Source organism: Equus asinus, chromosome 2 (genome assembly GCF_041296235.1).
Source record: "Equus asinus isolate D_3611 breed Donkey chromosome 2, EquAss-T2T_v2, whole genome shotgun sequence".
NCBI lineage: Eukaryota > Metazoa > Chordata > Mammalia > Perissodactyla > Equidae > Equus > Equus asinus.
This window is the reverse complement of record NC_091791.1, coordinates 151,297,391-151,313,528: the sequence shown is the minus strand read 5'-3', so window position 1 is coordinate 151,313,528 and position 16,138 is coordinate 151,297,391. Positions and strand designations below refer to the sequence as shown.

General features: G+C 44.8%; 2 non-coding genes across 2 annotated transcripts; one reads left to right on the top strand and one right to left on the bottom strand.

Annotated features, from left to right (window-relative positions):
* Nucleotides 1-973: 973 nt before the first annotated feature.
* TRNAH-GUG (transfer RNA histidin (anticodon GUG)) lies at nt 974-1,045 on the bottom strand. Its single transcript has one exon. It is a non-coding gene; the product is annotated as a tRNA-His (tRNA).
* Nucleotides 1,046-1,736: 691 nt separating this feature from the next.
* TRNAH-GUG (transfer RNA histidin (anticodon GUG)) lies at nt 1,737-1,808 on the top strand. Its single transcript has one exon. It is a non-coding gene; the product is annotated as a tRNA-His (tRNA).
* Nucleotides 1,809-16,138: the final 14,330 nt, after the last annotated feature.

Here is a 16,138-nt window from a genome sequence, read left to right as displayed (position 1 = left end):
CTTGCAGCTTCTTCTACTCCCCCGACAGCCCTGACCCCTCCCTCCGCAGTGCTCCCGCTGCACCCGGTGCCCACCTCTGTTGTGCCCCTGGGCGGCAGCAGGGACTGGGTCCGGTTTTTCTTCTTATCCATCAGTGCTCCCTCCCTCACGGCGCCTAGAACCAGGCGGAGTCCACAGTAGGCCGTGGCTTTTTGCTAAACTGAAAACGTGCCACTGCTTCTAACAAGTGAATCCAGAGTGACCACCTGTCTCTACAGTGTCGTCTGCTCTAATCACCCCGCACCCCCACCCTGCAGAGGCGCCAGAGGGATCTTGCTAAACACTAATTGAATCATTTCACTCTTCCACCTCTCATTCCCATCCCGTAGACTGCAGGAAATTCGTCTGCCTTTTCCAGCTCATCTCCTGGCCCTCCTTCAGTGTCGTTTCCCATCCCCTAACTACTTGCATTCATTCACTCAACAGGTCCTTGAGAAGCGCCTGTTACCTGTCAGGCCAGGGCCTTTGGGCATCGTAGGGGTGGGGGAGAGAGAAGATTTACAAAGAGGAATTACGAGGGTTGCTTTTCAAGACCCTCTTTAAGCCTTTGCACACGAGATTATCCTGGCTGCTTCACAAACTCCCTTTCTGCCTTTAAGAGCTACTTCAAAGGTCACCTCCTCTGCCAAGCCTTCTCTTCCTATTAATGGGAGTCTGTTTCCAGCGCTGCCATGGGAATTCATACATATGTCTATTACAGCACAGCCTTGTGAGCCCTTTGTGCTTTGTCCCCAAGAAGGATAACGCGCACAGCCCCAGAGTAACCGGAAGCCTATATTCTTCGGAAGTCCAATTTATCCAGAGCTGGCATAAATGTCGTTTCCATCTGTCACAAGGGGATTGGGATCCATTCTCGAGAATGTTACAAGCTCGAGATAAAAATGGAGGAGAGTGACAAAAGTGAGACCCCCTGCCGTGTTATTGCTTTACGCAATGCCGTGACTCGGATTCGAACCGAGGTTGCTGCGGCCACAACGCAGAGTACTAACCACTATACGATCACGGCGAGCTACTGGGGACCCAGGCACAAACCTTCTCCCTTGAGCTCTTCTCTGTTGAAAGCCCCGCCCCCTTGATGTGTCACTGACTGGTTCCCACCCAGCTCCAACCTCTCCGTTCCCTGAGTGTACGCAGGCGCACTGGACTTCTTGCGTTACGGATTTCTGTCCGTGCTTGCTCATGGGGCAAATCCCTCCGCTTCACCACCGCGCGGGCTGCGCTCGCAGTCACCTCCCCTCCTTCCCCCTACTCCCCCCCCCGCCCACGCCAAAGCCTCGAAGGACGTTGTGTGGGTTGGTTGGAACTGATTTTCCTTCTGGTGGAGTTTAAGAGAGCCCCATTCCCAACCAGAAGCCTTGCAAATAGCGTGAGCGTCAGGGCACGGTGGGTGTGAGAGGGGCCGAGGGCCACCATTGGGGCGACTGGGGGCCTCACATCTGCGCAGGCTAAGTGAGAGCCCAGGTCGTAGTCCTGGCTTCCTAGGAGTCCTTTAGTTTGCAAAGCACTTTCCTGTGCTCTCTTAGGGCCCATGCAGACGACCAGCGGAGACTTCGGCTGGGGAGTCCACGTGTAGGTGTCAGCGCGAGGGCCAGAGGAGCCTGGTAGACAATGGGCACCTTTGGAAGGCTAGCCCAGTGGCGGTATAGACGAGAAGACCAGCGCTCGGTAGCGTGCACTCCGTGGCGTCCCGGTAGCTCGCCGTGATCGTATAGTGGTTAGTACTCTGCGTTGTGGCCGCAGCAACCTCGGTTCGAATCCGAGTCACGGCATTGTGGGAACAATGGCACGGCAAGGGCGCCTTTTTAGATTTGGGAAGTCACATTCCTCTCTGTGGTTATGCCCCGTGTTTGTTGCTGCTTGATATTAGGGCCGAAATTATAATGGGGTAAAAAGTGAACTCTGGGAATTTACTTTCTAATTCTTCATCTGCTTGTCAGTCAGCCAACCTTCATCTTCCCCGTTATGTGATTGTTCCATTTTAGGACGTTATTCTGTGTGGTACTCTTTCTCTTTCTTCATTTGGCCCCTGTCAACAGTCAAATCGTATATTGGGTTCTCTAAAAAGCCTGACACTGGCTAAAACTTCAATACTTGGGAGTGTAAAGATTATAGGAACAATGTGCAAACACTTATTACAGGTTAGAAGAGTGCAGATTAGACAATACACTGTGACGAGTGAAAAATGCGACCGTGCTGGCGGCGCTGGTTCTCATAGCCTCCATGAGGGGTGCTAACGAGCAGTTTGCGGCCTCCATCTCCACAACCTCGGAGTGAGAAGGTACTTTTCTCCTTGAGGATTTTTTTCCTAATCTACCTTAGGTTTAACACAAATTTTATTTGTTTGTTTTATGAGCACCTAAAAATTCCGAACTCAACAAATTTAGGTCTGCCATTTGGCATTAGGCAAAATGGAAGTAAGTTTTACACTTGGCTGTCTCGTGGCTGGCAGCAGCTGTATCACTGTCAAGGAGGGAATGAGATAGGACTTAGTGAGGAATGAGCTTCTCCCAGGGGACCTGAGGGGGTGGCAAAGCAAGTCAGGAAGCATTCCTGGGAGAGATGGACATTGCAGTGGGGTTGTGCCCCCCTTTACTGACAGTCTATCCACAAAGACTGACTGAACAGCGTGTAGAAGCAAGATAGTGTTGAGGGCTGTAATCTCCCCCAGTCTCCCCAAGCCCTGTTCCCTAAATTTGATGAGTTTAAAGCTACACTACAGGACAGCTCAGACCATGAGAGAATACAACGGCGGATGGTGAGCCTGAGAACTTGCCAAATTTTGGATGATTGATTTGAGAGCTATATATATAGAAAATCAACATTACCAGCAAAAAAAGAACCAGCCAACAGGAACATGACAACTTACCAAATAACTACATTGAAGGTTTTTAAATCTGCGGGCTGGAATAAGGTGTCAGGGTGGGAAGCAAGGAAAGGCTCTGGCTTTTTCCCTGATGGCCCTGCCTCCATCCCCCCACTCCTCTCCTGCAGGTGGTTTCATGCTGGGCAATGAGCTGCTCCCCAGAATCTGGGGAGAAAGTCTGGAGCAGTGACTCTCTTGGAGTATTCGAGTAAAAGCAATCAACCAAGAAAATAAAAACCACAAACATACACCATCTGAGGTAACCCACTCAGCCATTTACATCCAACCAAGGCAGCTGAAGCGTATTCTGAGGGCAGGAATGCCCTAAAGAAAGTCAACAGAAGGTTCCTGGTTGCAGGAAGAGTAACTGAAGGGGAAGGTGCTCTCCTGCACCTCCAACTGCTGACCTTTTCGGCAGGTATACCATTATCCTGGAGATGGGTGCATCCAGCTCGTGAAATTTCATAATATCCTCTTCCAAGGTCACTCACTCAATTCCCCTTACTCTGATTTCAGGCCCACAAAACAGACTTTTGCTAATGATTTGACTGCCCGTGTAGACATTCCTGCAGGGAAGAGCATTGCTCTGAACAAGCTTCTGAGTAGTTGGCATTTGTTCTTCTTACTCTTGGTATTTTGGTTTAGACTCTTAAGAGTCTGGTTGGTATGATTCATTGCCCTTGAATCTGCTTATCTCTGGGCGCACTGGCAAAACGGAGTTTCTGGGCTGGCAAAGCTATGAGCTAGAGACCCTGGCCTGGGATGACCTCACCAGGATTGCTGCTCTGTGACACCCTCTCTGAGCAGTCAGCACCCTCCTCCTTTGACCTCTTGTTTTAAACCCACGTTTTGTAGTTTTTGATTCTGGGGATATGATCCTTTTCCCCCACCCCTTCCAGCGTGAGGTCCGAGCTCTTCTCTAGGTCTCAGCACCAGCAAAGAGGCAGGCAGAACTTCAACGGGCAAACCTTGAAGGGAACAACTGTAATTTATAAGCTTCGGAGTGTTTGCTTCAACTAACAACCCCATGGCTACCTGGTCACACCGGAGCATCTGGGAGCTGTTGCTGCTGCAGCTGCCGGTCACCACAAGGGTGCAGTACAGACTGGACCAGCATCCCGGTATCACCTGGAAGCTGGTTCAAATTCAGAATCTTGGTCCACAACACAGAACTACTGGATGAGAATCTTCACTTGAACAAGATCCTCCCCAGATGATTCATCTGCACCTTCAAGTTTGAGAAGTGCTGCTGTCATCTAGAGGAACTACCTGGCTCTAAGGGAGGTCTTCACTGTTCACCTTGTGAGTACTTGGGGTTCCTAAAAGGGACCTGCCCATGTCTACTGGGCCTCATCGATGGGGGTGACTTTGAGGTTGTGAGGAAGGAAAGAGGGAGATCTGGGAGGGAGTCACTGAGGGGCCCATGTTTGGGGGCATCTAAGGAGGAGGCAGCTTCCTGGACTTCCACTAGGAGGCGCTGCACCCCAGGAAGTGGAAGTAGAATGCTGAGGCTGGATAAGACTCAGTCTAGAGGACTCCACTTTGGACTTCACCCCTCCAACATGGATTCTCTGGATGTTCCTGACTCAAGTTCCATTCATTCATTCATTCACTCATTCACTCACCATTCAAAATAGCATCTTTTAGCTCTTAAAGTACAGTACATCATATGGAGCTGCAAAGCTGTATACAGATACTTCTTGCCCATGTGGTTTACTTTCCAGCTGGAAGAAAATACTAGCCCACAGGTAACAATAAGAAAACAACAGAAGACATGCTGTAGATGGAAGAGGCATTTCTCACTGCGGTGGAAGGAAACTCTCCAAGGAAGAGCTGACATAAGCTTCCAGCAGAATTGTAAAATAATTGAAATTTGTTTTCAGCACTTCCAGCCCCCTCATTCTGACACCCCTCCACCTCTTTGTGTTGTCGTTATCTCATTGATTCTCATTCATTTCAATTAAAAATATTTATTGACGGCCTACTATGTGCCAGGCACTGATCTAGGTTCTGGGGCTACAGTCAGGAATAAGACATTATATACGATAAGATGTGTTGTTCTCATAGACCTATATTCTAGTGCAGGAATCAGAAAGTTAAACAAAAATAAAGAAGAGAATTTGAGCCAGTGGAAAATAATGTGACACAGTGTCCTCCTGTTCCCTGCCTATTGCCCACCCTTCTACCCACTCTGCTCCTTTGTTTGTACAAAGTACGATGACTGATAATAGTAAGTGTTGCCTTTTAATAGGGATCAAAGTTTTACACCAAAGAGATAAACTAACCTAGAGTGGCCCCTATGTGGCATAAAGAGCCTTCAGATCTGAGGCAGTCTTGTGTGGGCAGGGTGAGGAGGATTCTGTGGTGACCTACATGAACCCACAGTACAATCCAATACACCCAGGTGGATGCTGAGGGCCAGGGAGCAGTGCCAGATGACCCCACAGGGAGGTCAAGAATTTGCCAAGGAAGCCAGGAAAACAAAGTATCCACCCAAAAAAATAAGAAAAAATTTCGAAAGAATGAAAAGCACTGAAGTGATCATTTCAGGAAAACAACAACAACAACAACAAAAAAACCAAAAAAACAAGCCCAGAACTTTGTTGGGAAATAGTAAACTATAAAATAAGTACTTAAAAAATTTTCGATTACATGTGAGACATCATAATCTTTTCAGTGCTTAAGACCTTTGTAGGTTTAATCCAGCACTGCTGATACACTGAATCCGGCCCCTGGATCAAAGATGCAACCCCTAGGGAAAGAAACGGGCGGACCCTGAATTGATTAAAATTGCATTTCTGTCACCCAGTAGAACATATTCAAATAGAAAATAAATGCAGTAAAAAAGAAATAAAGTTGCGTTTCCTGCATTCTTGAGTTTGTCAACTGACATGGTCACCTAATACACATGCCAAGTGACTAGCACAGAGGTGCTCAATATGCATTAGTTGGTCTCTTGGTTCCAAGTACTTCTCTCCACACCCACAAGAAGAAAACATGGGGAAATCCTGAAGGACTATTTCTGTCATGAGGCCTAAAACTCCTTCTTGAGTCAGGAAGAATGCAGGAGCTGCCTCTCGGAAGCAAAGGTCTAAATCCATGGTTTCAAAACATTATTTTAGAACTGATAACCAGGAATGAATTTTTCATCATGGAATGAGAAAAGAAGGTCAGTGCAGTAAGCTTTTAAAAACCCTAAATGTATTTAATTCAAAAGACTACCCTCTCGGCTGAGATTATGTCCTTCCTACTTTTGAGGTGTTAAAGTGACTTTTCTTTTAAAAAATGATGGAGAGAGTAGGTGATAATTTTTAAAAATGTTTTTTCTTGGAAAAATTTAAAATTGGCAATCCTATGTTGATCTCCAAAATTATTTTTGGAATTTTACTGACCAGTGAAATCTAAAAGTATAAAGCTCACTATACAGCCCAGAGAGCACAGCATCAGACTGAGAAGAAATGGTCCTCAGTGAGTACGGGGTTTGCAGAGGGATGCTCCAAGGGAGAATTGTCCCTGTTGTGTCAGGATATAGTCCAGGGTGATGCTCATCCACCTACCAAACAAACAGTAGTCCCTCGTATGACCTGTGCTAGGCCTTGGAAATATAAATTCGAATAAGACCAATACTTACTCTGAGATTCTCTCAGCCCAGGGTTAATCAGATGAGTGAAGAAATAATTACAACCAGGCTAGAAATATATACAAAGTATATTGGTGCTTAGATCATTCATTCCACCAGGATATGACATTTGAGCTGGGTTCCAAGGCATGCATAGTGATTTTCCTGGTAGAGAAGGGAAAAGGGTATTCTAAGCAGAGAAAGGCAAAAACAAAGGCAAGGAAGCATGGACATACAGACAGCATAAGAAAAGACAAGTCAGAGCCAGCCCTTGTGGCCTAGTGGTTAAAGTTTGGCATTCACTGCTTCAGCAGCCCAGGTTTGGTTTCTGGTCCCATGGAACCATACCACTCATCTGTCAGTAGCCATGCTGTGGCAGAGGCTCACACAGAAGAACTAGGAGGACATACAACTAGAACATACAATTATGCACTGGGGCTTTGGGGAGGAGAAAAAAAAAAGAGGAAGAATGGCAACAGATGTTAGCTCAGGGTGAATCTTCCCTAGACCCCCCCCCCCAAAAAAAAAGTGAAAAATGGATTTAAAAAAAAAGATGTCATAGCCGTGACATAAGATATGGATGGAGAGTGAAGGTGGAGCCAAATTGTGATGAATCTCTTGCCCCTTATTGAGTCAAACGTTTTGCCCCAGACTGGTGGTTCTTGACATTTTGTGGTAACTTATTGCTTTGGGAATCCATTGAAAGCTATAGGCTTGTTCTCCAAAATAATGCACTTATGACAAAATGTGGGGAATTCACAGATTTCCTGGAGGTCATCCATAGGCTTTGTTATAGGCATTAGGGGACCATTTAAGTCTCCGTTTTTAAGCAGAGGAGGGACATAATCACATCTATGTTTAAGAAAGGTGAGATGTAAATGGGTAACTATTGACAAAAGTCTTAATTCAAAGGAGAAACAGAAGAGAATTTCAGCCTGCTGGTCTGGTTGTTGAGGTTGGGGCTTTGGGACTAATCTGGGGGTGGAGGAAGGACTCTTCCTTCAAATCACACCCACAGGTGTTTCTTCTTTAGCTCAGAGGTAGAGGAGATAGACATATTGGATGAAAGGAATGGATGTGAGGCTTGAGAAGAAGGTCTAATATCAAGCGGGAAATATTTTCTAGAGTCACAGTAGTCAAAATAGTATGAAAATAGATGTATCCATGTTACCCTAATATCACTGTTAGTATTGAGAATCTGACATGATGACAGAATGTGCAAGTTTCAAATGTAATTTTAAGTTAAAAGAGAGAGAAAGACATGCAAAAATTGCAACAGACTTGACTTTTTTACCTTTCCCAACTTTCTCCTACATTTCAGAGTCAAAATACTTCCGAGTCATGACTACTCTTTGGTTCGCTGGCCCCATCCTGACTCTAAATGACTTCCTTTTTTTACCATATCACGAAAGCTATAAAGAACTCCTTTCCCCCTAAACTCTCTTTAGATCAAATGCTCTGAGAGAACTCATGGTGGTTTTAAAATATGTTCACAAATTCTTTGATACGCCTCCTTTCTAGAAGTAGAGCTTAATTTCCTTCCCTGGAGTGAGGGCTGAACTGAGTGAGTTCTTCAAATGAATAGAATAAAGTAGAAATAATGGTGTGTCACTTCTGAGATGAGTAATAAAGTGCACTGTGGCTTCCTCTTTGCTGTCTCTTGGTTCACTAGCTCCGTAGGAAGCCAGCTGCCATCTCATGAGGACAGTCAGGCAACATCCTGGAGAGACACATGAAGTGAAGAACAGGTCTCCTGCCAACCAGTCATCAAGGAAATGAGATCCTTGACCAATAGGTATGTGAGTGAGCCATCTCGGAAGCAGATTCTCCAGCCTCAGTCAAATCTTCAGATGACTGCAGCCTGGCTGACGTCTTGACTGCAATTTCATGAGAAACTCTGAACCAAAACCACTCAGCTAAGTTGCTTCAAATTCCTGAATTCAGAAACTGTGAGACAATCAATGTTTGTCATTTTAAGCTGCTAAGTTTTCAAGTAATTTGTTACACTGTAATAGATCATTAATAACAGATTTTGTTGCCTGAAAGTGGGACACTGCCAAAACAAAAACCTAAAATGTGAAAGTGGCTTTGGAACTGGGCAGATGCTGGAAGAACTCTGAGGGGAGTGTTAGTGAAAGTCTGAGCGGCTTTAGAGAAGCTACCTGTCTTCTGTTCTCCAAATTCCATACAAGTGCCTCTCATATGTGGAATCTAACATGGAAAATGGTTGTCAAGCGATTCTAAGAAATGTTTTCCAGACTTTCTTAACCCTTGGAGGAACACAGAAGAGGGATGCTGAGTTGCCAGTAGACAGTCTGGAGCAGCTCATTACTTCAGGTACTCAGCATACATATACACCTTTTTACCCACATTTAATTTTCAAACAATAATAGCAACAACATAATGCTTTCACCTAATGTGCAGTGACTATCTCTCACACAAACGAAGATGCCCTTACCGTTTCCCCTCAAAAGGGGAGACCCAAAGTCTTATCAGTCATTTATCTCTTTATGATGGTTATTCTTTTTCTTTTTCAGTTACAATCCCCCTGATACCCTGTAACCTAAAAACTAAATCATGAGGTTAACTACCATCAACTCACTCTATATGAAAGAGTACAGGAAGGGGAAGGACAATAAAGAAATTAACAAATGTAAATATATATGTAATAAACCAAGGAAAAATACGCCTAGCTACTAAAATCTCTTTCCTTAATTGGTGACGAGGTGGTAGTTGGTGTTTATAATTTCCTTCTTTCCCTACCCAATTCACATTCCCTGTGCCCTCAGCCAGCACTCAGGTACTCATGGTTCTTTAACTGATGATATGACTCAAACCTTCACTCTTAAGAGTGTGAACCATTAGTGGTCCTGACTGAACTGTATTGCTGTGGTCTTCCCGTAACTTTTACCATGAGACATCAAAGTACTAAGGGGCACCATATTCAGAATAAGAGTTAAGTTCATTGAGGAATTGCTGTCCCCTCCATAATGGGACAATGTAATCAACCTGCTACCAGGTGACTGGCTGGTGCCACTGAAGAATGATCCATATTACAGACTCAGCATTGGTCTCTGCTATTGACAGATTTAGCAATCACCAGTGGGAGATGCCAGATTAGCCTTGGTGAGAAGTCTCTGTTGTAGAGCCTATGCATAACTTCCATCCCTGCCACCATGGCCACTTTATTCATGAATCCAGTGAGCAAGCACTGGGGTAGCAGAGGAAATAGACTAAAAGATATCCAGTCTCTTGCCAGGGGTTCCCATTGGCTAAACCCAACAAGAAACCAGAGGGCAAGGCAGCCTAGTAATGCAGCCCCCACAGATCAAAGCAAGATGGAGAAAGATGGAGAGGGGATCTGGAGGAGGAAACAAAAGCTACCCAGTGTTTTCTCCATTGTGGTGCCTCAAGTAAGATCTCTGCTCACCAAACCTAGACTTTTTTCAATTAATAATTTTGTAGGCACCCATCTTAATTCTAGGGAGATCATGAACAATTAGCCAATGACAAAGATGCGTGCAGCCTAAACCATTCTGATTACCATGCATGCCCTGCATCCCATTTCCAGAACCATGACCATACTGTCCTTGGCATTTATATCCTGCCATTTAGCCCCTGCTGCTCTGAGACCCTGTTATTCCCACTCAGATCAAGGAGCGAAGGAAAATGCCTGGAACATAGGGTATATTCAGTAAATACTTGTTGACTGTGTAAAGATCTGGTGAGTTAGATATAATTATTTACTCTCTGTATATTTTTGTTGGAGTCAACTGACTTACCTTTCTGGCTATATTTTCTCTTATAAGAGAGAACTTATAAGTTCTCTCTTCCAGTTCTTAGAATGATTCCCTAATGCTTAATACCAGTCATATATATTCCTTTCAAGACCAGAAAGCTTAGTTGTTGGATGGACTAAGCTTCAGGGAAGCGGCAGCATCTGTAATGTTCTTCGTTGCCTCCATCTCAGAAGTTCTATTTTCAGCAGTGAAGGGTGTGAATTTTTTCACATCTCTGGCAAGGTCAGAACTCAGAGGATGTGAAACGGTAGCAGGGAAACAAACACAAGACTGAGGAAGTCCAGAGACTTGGGTTCTAGCCTAGTTCTGCCATTTGGGGACTGTGTTAGTTTCCTAAGGCTCTTGTAACAAATTATCATAAACAGGGGGCTTAAAACAGTAGAATTTTCCTCTGTCACAGTTCTAGAGGCTAGAAGTCCAAAAGCAAGGTGTTAGCAGAATTGCACTCCCTCCAAAGGCGAGTCTTTCCTTGCCTCTTTCAGCTTTTGGTGACTCCAGGCATTCCTTGGCCTGAGGTTTGCCTAATTCCATCTCTGCCTCTGTCGTCACATTGCTCTGTCTCTTCTGTGTCTCAAATCTCCCTCTGACTTTCTCTTACATGGACATCTGTCATTGGAGTTAGGGCCCACCCTAAGTCCAGGATGATCTTGTCTTGGATCCTTAGCTTAATTACATTTACAGAGACACTTTTTCCAAATAAGATCACATTCAAGATTCCAGGCGTTAGGACTTGCACATATCTTTTTGGGGGGCCACTATTCAACCCACTATAGGCACATCAAATCACATATTCTCTGGGACTCATTTTCCCCATCTGTAAAATGAAGAGGTTGGACTAGATGAATCTCTAAACATTTTATTATTCTCTTAATCTTTACTTCATCTAATTGAGGTTCTATAAATAATATCACCCTAAACAAAGTGGTTATAGAAGACAGCCAGTAATTGACCACTGCATAATTCCCCAAGGCACAGCTACACCACGTAGACAAAAGGCCCAGCTACTGACTTTTGTCCTGAGTTTGTAAACCTAGTTTCAGCCTGGCTTAGTCTCAGGAAACTGAAGCTGGCTCTAACTTCAATAGGTTGCTTCAACAGCTCACATCCATTCACTCAAAAAGAAGCAGGGATTTCCCATTCTTTAACAAAGGCTGATTGAGGGGAGAAGGCCCTCTATACTCAATCTTCACCTCAATGATTTAGTTAAAAGGTTGTCCAGAATAAAATTGTTTTTCTTCTTACCATTGGATTTTGCAAACCTCTGTCCTTATATATTTTGTTAGTGTTGTCCTATTATCTTTAATTTTCTTGGGTCTCAGAAAGCCACGGTGCAGATTTCATGACTCTTGAAAAGAAAAGAAAATTTGTTGGAATGCTTTATTTAAATATAAACCATATTCGTAAGTTATTCAGATATATATGAATGGCTATTTTGGCAGGGGAAACCTTAGCAATTCTTAATGGGCTCTAAAGAAAAAGTTGTTGAGTCTACGCTGAGTGATTTAAGGGCCTGCTTTCCTGGGAACCAGCAAGGCAACAAAGGCTCAGCCACTAGATAACAAAGCATCTTGAAATTCTACGAAGAGCTGGTGACCCACCCTAAAATATTTCCAAGGGGATGCAAAGGCCCAACATTTTAATGAGGCAGAAGGTTAAGACTGGACAATACGCAGAAAATAAATCTGATAACACTTCATAACAGTTTCATAGAAAAATCCCTATGTTTCCAATGGTCTCCTTCTAGCCCCCCTCTCCCAAGTAGCTGGTTGTGTATCAGTTTGGAAAGGGCAATAGTCTTTGTGATTAATGTCCAGTGCTCTGGCCACCCCAAGACATGGCAGAGATACAGCTACAGTTGTCAATCAACAGAGCTCTCCCACCTCCTGTCTCCTCCTCCACTCACTGCTGCATCCCTCTCCTTCCCCCTGCCTATTCTAACAGGGTGCTCTCCTGCCACCCTCTCTTCAGGCAACTCTCCCCACCCTGGCCCACCTCACATATAACTTTCTAATCAGGTCCCATAACCCTGGGCCTGGGACCCTGTTCTTTAATTTCCAGGGTAATCAGTTAGTCATTTAGGTTTTATCTTAAAAGCTTTATAACTGTTTATTAACCTTTGCTAAGGTTTATGCTGTGCCAGCCTCAAGTTGCTTTATTGTAGTTTTCTATCTTCTGGGAGATAGGGGAAAACCAGCAAGTCAGCAAACCTGATCTGCTGATTTTAGCTTCACACTCTTGTAGACATCAGCTCTGATTCCTAAGCTTTCCCACCCAGAGCCCTTGAACCTTCTTTCCTCTCATTAAATATATCTCTTTATCCAGTTCCCCTCAGAGGGAGCTAACTGACCTGCTAAATTGTTGAAAGGTGTTAAAATATTATCCTCCTACCCCAAAGTAACATGATCATTTTAATGGAAACATCTTAAGCCCACCTCCTTTATGCTGAGAGCTTGAGACCAAGACAGATCATGAAATAAGATTCTCTGGTACCAGCAGGGCCTCATGGTATACTCGGACTTCAAAGCATTCTCGTCCCACAGAGTCTGTCTCATTTGTGGTATAATATCTGAGATGTGGCAAAGGAGCAATGGAGTGTGAGAAAAAGTAGTGTTGTGTCCATTTGTGAGGAATAAAAGCTGTATATCAGAAAGAAATTTGGCTTGGGCAAGAGTGGGCCTAGAAGGTGTCTGCTCATTTGAACCTCTCGGAGCATAAATCCTGAATCATTATAGAGGAAGCGGCTGTGTTGGTCTGCTCAGGCTGCCATAACAAAATACCGTAGACTAGGGGCTTAAACAACCTCATTATGACCTCATTTAACCTTAATTACTTCCTTACTAAATATAGTCACATTGGGGTTTAGCGATTCAACATATGAATTTGGGGTTGGGGGCACAGTTCAGCCCATAGCAGCAGGAAGGCTTAATCCAGACCCCTTGCTCTGTGCCCAGAAAAGTAGGGGCACATCCTCCAGTGGTAGAGCCAGCATTCTACTGTTCTGGAAGCAAGGGGTGGAGGCTGGGGCGAGGCTTATAAACCACTGCTAGGAGCTGCAAGGGCATCCCAGGTACATGCAGTGATGTGGTATTTAGTGTTGGCTTCACACATTCTGCAGCCTAGGGCCCACACAGGCCTGGATCTTTCAGCACATGAAGTCTCTTTGCTCAGATGCTCTGTCTAACACCTGTGACCCACAGGTCCACAGCCTGGGGCCAACAGGTGTGCAATTTTAGGGTCTCAAGAAGGATTCCTTGGCCTCCAAAATTCACATATTCAACAAATGTTAAGGAGCCAGGCACTGATTTAGGCACTGGGGAGACAATCTTGAATAAGACAATGCCGACTTCCCTCACTTGCTCCTCAATTCTGAAAAGCCCTTTAACAGGGCACAGAAACTACATGGGTACTTCCTGATGTTGGTTCCCAGTAAGGCCGCGGATCTCAGATCCTTTCCTGAAGACAGATTTTGATCAGGCCAGAGAGTGGACCCCAGAGGATGGAGAAAAGGGAAAAGAGCGAGGGGGCTTTGGCTGCAAAGACTCTCTTTGCTGGCTTCCCATTTATCTGTGCTGTCCTTCAATGCATGTCTCAGACACAGCCCCTCCTCTCCAGGCCCCCGTCTGACCCAGGTTGGACTCCATTTCCCCTCTCCTACTCTCATGATATGGGCAGTGATTCCCTCCAAAAGGATTGGATTGGGGCTGCTTGCCGAGGTGGAGGGGAGAGTGAAGCGAGGAAACTGCAGCAACCACTCTGTTCCATCTTCTTCACAAGCGGGTTCCACTCTTTTAAGCTGCAGAGTCAGCAAACCCGCCACCTGGAAAAGGTCCTGAGAACTGGGCCTGTGGACTGACTCACAGGCGGAGTTTGCAGACTTCAAAGCTGGCGCCAGCCTGGCAGCCCTTCCCTACTGTTAGCAGTATCTAACAGTATCTAGAATTATCTTAGAATTATCTTAGTTCACTTGAGGCAGACGGCGAAGTACACTTTTATCTTCATTGCAACACTGCTTACTTACAGAGGGCCTTTTCAGGAACTGGAGCAGCTTCCTGAGAAGATGTGAACTGAGGGGCTGAATGAGCCCCCCAGCTGCAACGCCCTTATCAGTGCCCTCTGGGGCTCTAGGGAAGCCAGGGGGCAAGTTTGGAACCTACCGACCAGGAAGCAGTGACTCTATTTGAGAAAATACCCAACTGTCTGGATTCATAGCTAAGATTTCCACTTAACACCAGTTTGGCAAGTTGCTTAACTTCCCTAAGCCCCAGCTTTCATAAAATAGGGGTTTAAAAAAGCAGTAACTACCTCGTGGGGGGTTGGGAGGATTCAGGGAGATAATGCATGGAAGGCCCTGGGCATAGGGCTTGGTGTTGAGCAAGCGTTCCAGAAAGGTTAACTGTTATTATGAATAATAACTGAGGTTTTTTTGGCGATCATGTTAGGACATGGTTTTTGTGAGCATTTTCTTCCTCGCCCTATAGGCATGTGTCAAGTTCCACCAAGCCCATTCAGAGCTCTGACACACAGCTTGACAGAACGTCATCAAGGTCTGGGCCCACGGTGCCTGGGTGCCAAGCTCAAGGAGGCCTCCCAAGCAGGCAGCATTCACTCACCATGGCGCGGAGTGTTTTTCTTTTACAAAAATATGACTGCTCAGGGGCCAGCCCCGTGGCCGAGTGGTTAAGTTTGAGCGCTCCACTTTGGCGGCCCAGGGTTTCACCGGTTTGGATTCTGGTCACGGACATGGCACTGCTCATCAGGCCATGCTGAGGTGGCATCCCACATGCCACAACCAGAAGGACCCACAACTAAAATATGCAACTGTGTACTGGGGGGATTTGGGGAGGAAAAAAAAGCAGAAAAAAAAAAAGACTCCTCAGAGTGCTATTCTTTGTCTAGCATTTCTTTCTCATATCCTGCAGAAAATATCCTAAAAGAAAATAATAATAATATCTAATGCTTATTAAGGGCTCTATGTACTGCAGGACTCTTTTAAGGCACAGGATATTTAGAAGATTAATTTTTTTAAAAAGCCTAGTTACCTTAAATGAGAAAATGTAGCATTTCATTTGGCTATATAATTATTAAGGAATAATTGATGTATTTTTTGGTCTGAATGTTACAGTCGTGTGACAAAAGGATTAGTTGCTTGTTTATGGTCAATAAATTTGCCTCTAGTCTTCCAATAATTTATTATGCAATAAATAACATGGTATACAATATATAATTTATTATATGCAATAAATCTGAGCAGCTTTTTCTTAGGAAATGCACCTTATTATCCTGTTCCTTTTGTTAATTACAAAGAGATCTTCTTTAGATGAAGAATTTAAATGTAGGACTTGTGACATGGGAAAAGGAGCTCCCTCTAATTTCTCTTTATAAGATAGTCAGTGCAGACATAATATTCATTTCCCTTAAGGGAACAGTGGCTCTTGACCAGAAGAAGAATGGTTTCACAAGAAATCTGTGAACTGATCAGCAAAGTATCCTTGAGCCTTGTGTCAGTCAAAAAATGAACATTGGGGTGCTGGCCCAGTGGTGTAGTGGTTAAGTTTATGTGCTTTGCTTCGGTGGCCAGGGGTTCATAGGTTTGGATCCCCGGCACAGACCTACATACCGCTCATCAAGCCATGCTGTGGTGGGGTCCCACATATAAAATAGAGGAAGATTGGCACAGATGTTAGCTCAGGGCCAATCTTCCTCACCAATCTTCCTCCTCAGACTTCCAGCCTCCAGGACTGTGAGAAATAAATTTCCGTTGTTTAAGCCACTCAGTCTATGGTATTTTGTTATGACAGCCCAAGCAGACTAAGACTC